Source organism: Saccopteryx leptura, chromosome 2, assembly GCF_036850995.1.
Source record: "Saccopteryx leptura isolate mSacLep1 chromosome 2, mSacLep1_pri_phased_curated, whole genome shotgun sequence".
Lineage (NCBI taxonomy): Eukaryota > Metazoa > Chordata > Mammalia > Chiroptera > Emballonuridae > Saccopteryx > Saccopteryx leptura.
Window position 1 is genome coordinate 280,180,784 of NC_089504.1, and position 5,701 is coordinate 280,186,484.

Below are 5,701 nucleotides of genomic sequence, written 5' to 3' on the forward strand. Positions count from 1 at the left end.
TTGCCATGAGGTCTTCTCAGTTGAGAGTTTCTCTGAGCCGACCTGAGAGTTTTTAACCTCCCCACTAATAACTCACTATCCCAAGCTCCCTCTGTCCTAGAGATCTGACAGGAAGGCAAGAGGAGAGGCAGAAGAGAGCAGGGGAACCCTCGCCCTATGACATCTTTGTTCTTACCTCCCCTTTCTTTACTTTGGCGTCTTCATTGTTCCCCCAACATAAATTGCCTCCAACAGCTCGTACCCTGAACCTGGGCTCTGGTTCTAGTGAGATCCAGCCTGGTTTCCCTATTCAAGCCACCTTCATGTCAGCTGGACACAGAGGACTGGTGTAGGGTGGAGGCCAAAGTCTAAAGTCCCTTTCATTTCTGTTTTAACATGTGCAGAGGAAATAAGTCAGTGGAACAAGAATGGCTCATACAAGGAAAAGAGGAAAAGGGAGACAAAAGAGAGATGCTGGGAGAGGAAGCCGAGTCCAAAACGTTCCACACAAGCCTCTTGGACTCCAGCCCCAGCACCTGCATTATTGCTATGACTGGTCTACACAAAGGGAAAATGAGTGGGCAAAGGATGCCGTCCCATTTGAGGGGCCCAGGTGTTCTGCCTTCGTGTGATCCAGAGGCCTTGCCTTTCTTGTCCCTCTCTCTGTCTCACCCTACCCACCAAATATCAATGACAGGAATCAATGAATGTCTGAGGAGCACGGAACTGAGCTGGGAAGAGAGCTCTGTCTAAGGAGCAGGCTCAGAAGAGCTCAGAGGGCAGGAAGAATTCCTCCGGGGAAGGCAGTGAGGCCCGGGGTAGGGCATTCCTCTTCAAGGTCAAATCAAACACCTGGTTACCCAAAGCCAAACATGCTCCCCTTAACATACCGGGAACCTAAACATGAACACCTTTTTTTCCTTCCTCCAAAGTTTGGTGGATCTGTAATGTCCTAGATGGCCAGGGCTCATCCATGTCTTTGGGTGCTGGGTCCAAGGCCAGAGGTATAGGACATAAGAGAAATGGGCCCATGGGAGTTACTGAGAGAAGCGAAATTCCTGAATAAGAGGCAGTTTCCTGTGGAAAGCTTGACTTGCTGACAGGTGGCAGCTGGGTCAGTGCTGGGTAGGGCCCAGGGCTCCTTATTCCTCTCAAGACCCTCCAGCCTGCGAGGCCTGTGAGAGTGCGCTCCCTAATAATCTTGCTCAGAGACTTCGCCCCTCTCCCACACTACCTTCTTCCAGCACTCACACCTAGGGCAAGCTCTTAACTAGCTGCTCTACTTCTGCCCCTCACTGGGCCTTCCCATTTTGATTTTCTTTTGACACCAAAGACCATAGAAGTCTGACAAATCTGACTCAGCCACTCCCTCCCACTATTACTGTAGGAGGACCAGCCTGGATGAGGTTTTTTCCCAGGCTCCCCCTAAACTGCCACTTCCATCTAACAAGCATTGACCTAGCGCTTTTCACGGTCTTGGGCACTGTGCTAGGTGCCGGGAGTCCCAGAGACCAAGCGAACTGTGCTCCTTCGACCTGATCTTGAATTTAGCCTAGAACACGGAGGTGGGCTCTGGGAGAATGGATTTAGGATCCCCGTCAACTCAGAGCACCTTCTTCACGGAGAACTGATCTAGGCAGAGCCAGGGGTGGCGCCGAGGCACGCGGGGAGCGGCGGCGCCAGCGGGCGCAGAGCCACCGAGGGAGGGGCAGCGGGTGCGCCCGAGCCGCATCCAGCCCCGCACCCCCCGACCCTCAGCTAGAGACCGCGGGAGCTGGCGCCTCAGTGCACGCTAAATAGAGTCTCATCCCCACGCCCACCAGAATCTTTCCCAAGTCAGAGCACTGAAAAATAGGTAGGTGGGCTGCAGGAATGGTGGGATTATGCCCCAAGATATAAGGGCTTGGGGAGGGGGGCAGGGAGCAGCGGTGTACCTCAGCAAGATGGTGGCAGGGAGGATGGGGCTCCAGAACAGGAGCAAAGAAAGGGATTCCCCCATCCCCTCCCTACTGAACAAGGGCTAGATCCTATCTTGGGTTTCCTGCCCACTGGCTAAGTCCTCATTCCCTTCTTGATCAGGGAGGGAGGAAGAGCTGTTTAGCTTTGGGGCGCAATCAGGTCAAACAGCCAACACTCAAAATGAAAATTGGTTCCTGTTGTTTACCCGGCCCCCATTTAAGCTCTCGTTCGAGTCATTTGCTTCCTTCTTTCCAGTTTTTAAGCTCTCACTTTTACCACTCCTCCAACCAGACTAGCTGGGGTGGAGGGCAGGTGCTTCCTCTCCTCCTGGCCAGACCCCCGCAGATGTGTGGGCTTCAGGTCCAGGACTCATCTCCCAGACCCAGCTCCCCTTGCCACCACCCAAGCCAACCAGGGAACCTGGCTCACTAGCCATCAGAGCCACTACTTCTTCCAGCCCTCCTCCTAAACCTTCCCTCACCCAGTCCCTCCTGACCCTGGGCTCCTCTCCATGGCTTGTCCCAGCCCAGGAAGGCCCTGGTCTCTTCCCTTCTGCCATGTACAGGGCTTGGAGCTAAGGAGGCTGGAGGGGCACCTCCACTTAGGAAGACCAGAAGGGGCAGCTCTGGGAGGGGCTCAAGGAGGGAGAGGAGGATCTCCATCCAGAGGAGGAGGTGGCGCTGTAGAATGGGATTTCACTTCCCCTCCCTCCAGCGATGTCAGTTGAGGGCTTGAGAATTTCTTCATTTGACATCCCCCACTCCCCTACCAGTCCAGCCGGCACAAGTTATTATAAGTCCAGCCAGAATGCTCAGGAGGGAGTTGCCTCTGGCCAGCAGAGTGCCCACTTACTCCCAGGATGTGGCTGGCCCCTCCCGTGTCCTCCACACCCAGCTGAGAAGAGTGCTGGGTCCTTCAGTGAAATGGAGGAGTTTGTGAGGCTGGACTCGCTCAGGGGAGCATGCCAGTCGGCCCCCTCCACTCCAACAGCGAGCCAAGAATGTGAGTGAGTGTGTGTGAAGGGAAGGCAGGGCTGATAATCCACCCTTAATTTCTCCTTCTCCAGCCTCAAGACGTTCAGGGACACTCCTCTGAACGATGCCTGTGACCAACCCCAACCGCTGAACTCTCACCAGCCCCACCATCGCCAGCCGCAAAACTGCAAACTTTCCCACTTCACCCCTTCTCCTTTCTTCCCTTTGGGACCAGAGCCACATGGGGCGGTGCCCTCAGAGACACTCACACAGTTGGTTTTTGATGCTTTGCACACACTCAAACAACAGCGGCACAGAGAACTCCCAGCTTTTTCCATAGCTAATTATAGACGTGAAAGTCTGAGGATGTTTTGCAAGTGGCAGAGAGAAACTGCTGAGGTTTCTCTACAAAGCCAAAGAAATTTAATTTGTGCACTCCCCTTCTTCACCCCTCAACTTCTCCTAGCTCCTACCTTACCCCTCCCACCCCCCAGTAAGCCCTTCTGTCAGCCCTCACAGCAACCTCTCCCTCTTGAAGATTTCTTACTCGATTTTTTCCCCCATCTCTCTTTGGGGCTTTCGAGAAAGGGAACAGACGCGGAAAATATTTTTTTCAACTTTTCCATTCAGCGTCTCATTCCTAAGCCAAGGGGGAAGGGGAGGGCAGAAGCGGATGGGGGCAACGAGGTGCTTTTTCCAAAAGCTCAATTTGGGTGTGAAAAAGATAGTCTCTCCATTTCCCTACCCCAAGGCCCAGGAATGACAGAAACTAGGGAAAGAAAAATAAGTCACTTATTTGATTATAAGATTTCTCAGAACTGAGTCTAGGAAAGAGATAACAGTATTTTACAAATCTGTACACACACACGCACACACACACAAACACACACCCGCTAGCATGAAATATACTCAGGGAGTTTAGAAGCCATTGAGAGGAAAGAAAGAAAAGTTTGCAAATCGCGAGTTAATTCATTCTCTGCAAGCCTACCTCTCTTTCTAGCAAAGATCCAGACTTCTTCAAGCAGGACTCTCCCTCCGGGTTTCCATGGACAGTGTAGGGTGGGAGTGACCACCCACTGGTCTCCCCGGTGTAGCAGCCACGCTAGAGATGCTGGCTTTGCTCTCTTGCCTTGTTTTCCCCCCCGCTACGTCCAGAGAGTGGGCCGGGTATCCTATCCTCGGGTCCTCCCAATAGGAAGGACTTCTCAGGTTGCTGAGAGAAAATAAAGCAGGAGAGCTGGGCGGATGTTTCTGGTTTTGCTTTCCTCGGAAGGATGGTTCCCCAGGAAGTTCGTGCCTTCCCCCTCAATCCCCAGCTGGATGGTCTCAACAGCAGAGCTTTCTTAAGAAAATGCTTGTCATGGCAACAGCTCCAGCTAACTCGGACAGACTAAGACTCCCGGCTCTCCAGCTCTCCCCAGCAATGCGGGAGGAGAAAGGGGAGGAGCCAGAGCTGAAAGAGAGGTGGGACTTGGCACGAAGCCACAACAGTACTCCACGGTTAAGGTGGCCCGATTATGAGCCGCAGCTGCTTCCTGGTTCGTCTTAAGGGGGAATTGGGGAAAGGGAGGGGTGGGATTCTTTCTTCTCCGGTGTTTCCTCCGGGCTCTTGCTCTCTCACTTGTTGAAAGTAAGGTGGAGGGTGGAGGTGGGGAGTGGATGTGGGTAGCAGTATTTAACCGTTGTTGGGTGGAGGGAAAAAAGGAAGCTTCTGCAGGCGGTTGGCTTCCTGCAGCTCTTACGGGCCTCTCAACCTACTCACTTAGACACAGGAACCAGAAACAAGGTGTCATTTGTGGAAACTTGTACCATCTCCTTTCTCCCTCTGCCCTGGTCTGAATGGAGGTGTCAGTGGAGAAGGATGCATGTTGTTTATACACATGCTCACTCCTCAGCCAGATTTCACACATACAATCCTGGGTCACATTTCGCCCCCTCTTGCCTCTGTATCCCCAAGAGGAACATCTACAGTGCATGATAACAGCTGCCTATTTTTGAGACCTACTGTGTGTGGGCTATGGCACCAAAAGCTTTGTATGCATGGTTTCTAATGCTCATGGCAATCTTGAAAGGTACTTCTTATTATCCTTATTTCAGAGTTGAGAAAATTGAGGACCAGTGACTTGCCCAAGGTTACACATCTGGATAAGCCAGAATATAAGATCAAGTCAGATGGACTCCAAAGTTTCCTGTACTTTTCTACACTTGTATCATACTCCGGCACACATTTCCGCTTTACTTTGCTACAGTCAGACATTATGCACACTTATACACAGTCTGTAAACTGTTAAACACACCCCTGCAGCCACACACCTACCAGCATTGTACAACAGTGCCACCCATTGATTTTGTCTAGAACCTTATGACTTTCAAGTACAAACATGCACCATAACTGGTTCCCACACAATGTCTTCACTGAACTGTTCCCACACCTACCTTACCACTCACACACTCACTCATATACATATGCTTATGGAAGGCAGGTTAGAGATACAAGCTGCTGTGAAGAAGGTGATTCACTACAACTTCAGGGGTTTGAGAAGAGGCCTCTTTGATCCTCCTATCCCTACCCAACCTTTCACACCTCGAGGATCCTTCTTTGCCATTTGTCCTCCCCTACCTCATTTTGAAGAACCACACGCATATTGAGAAATAGAATAGTGAATTAAACCATGGGCACTGCTTCCCTCTGCCCATTAGCACTCTTCCCAATTTCCTAACATTTGGGTCCTTTCTATATCTTTCTACTTCCCTATCCTGCTATTTCTCAAAAATTCATCCACATCCTA

General features: G+C 51.5%; 1 protein-coding gene across 5 annotated transcripts in view; it reads right to left on the minus strand.

The window, feature by feature from the left end:
* The window catches only part of ATP2B4 (ATPase plasma membrane Ca2+ transporting 4), a 104,289-nt gene extending 99,942 nt beyond the window's left edge, over positions 1-4,347 (minus strand). For 4 of the 5 annotated variants that reach the window (XM_066362018.1, XM_066362021.1, XM_066362020.1 and 1 more), the window contains exon 1: positions 3,901-4,347. The gene's annotated coding sequence lies outside the window, so the exon portion shown is untranslated. The remainder of the gene's footprint in view (positions 1-3,900) is intronic. The other variant, XM_066362015.1, reaches the window with a different exon arrangement.
* Between the last annotated feature and the right edge of the window lie 1,354 nt (positions 4,348-5,701).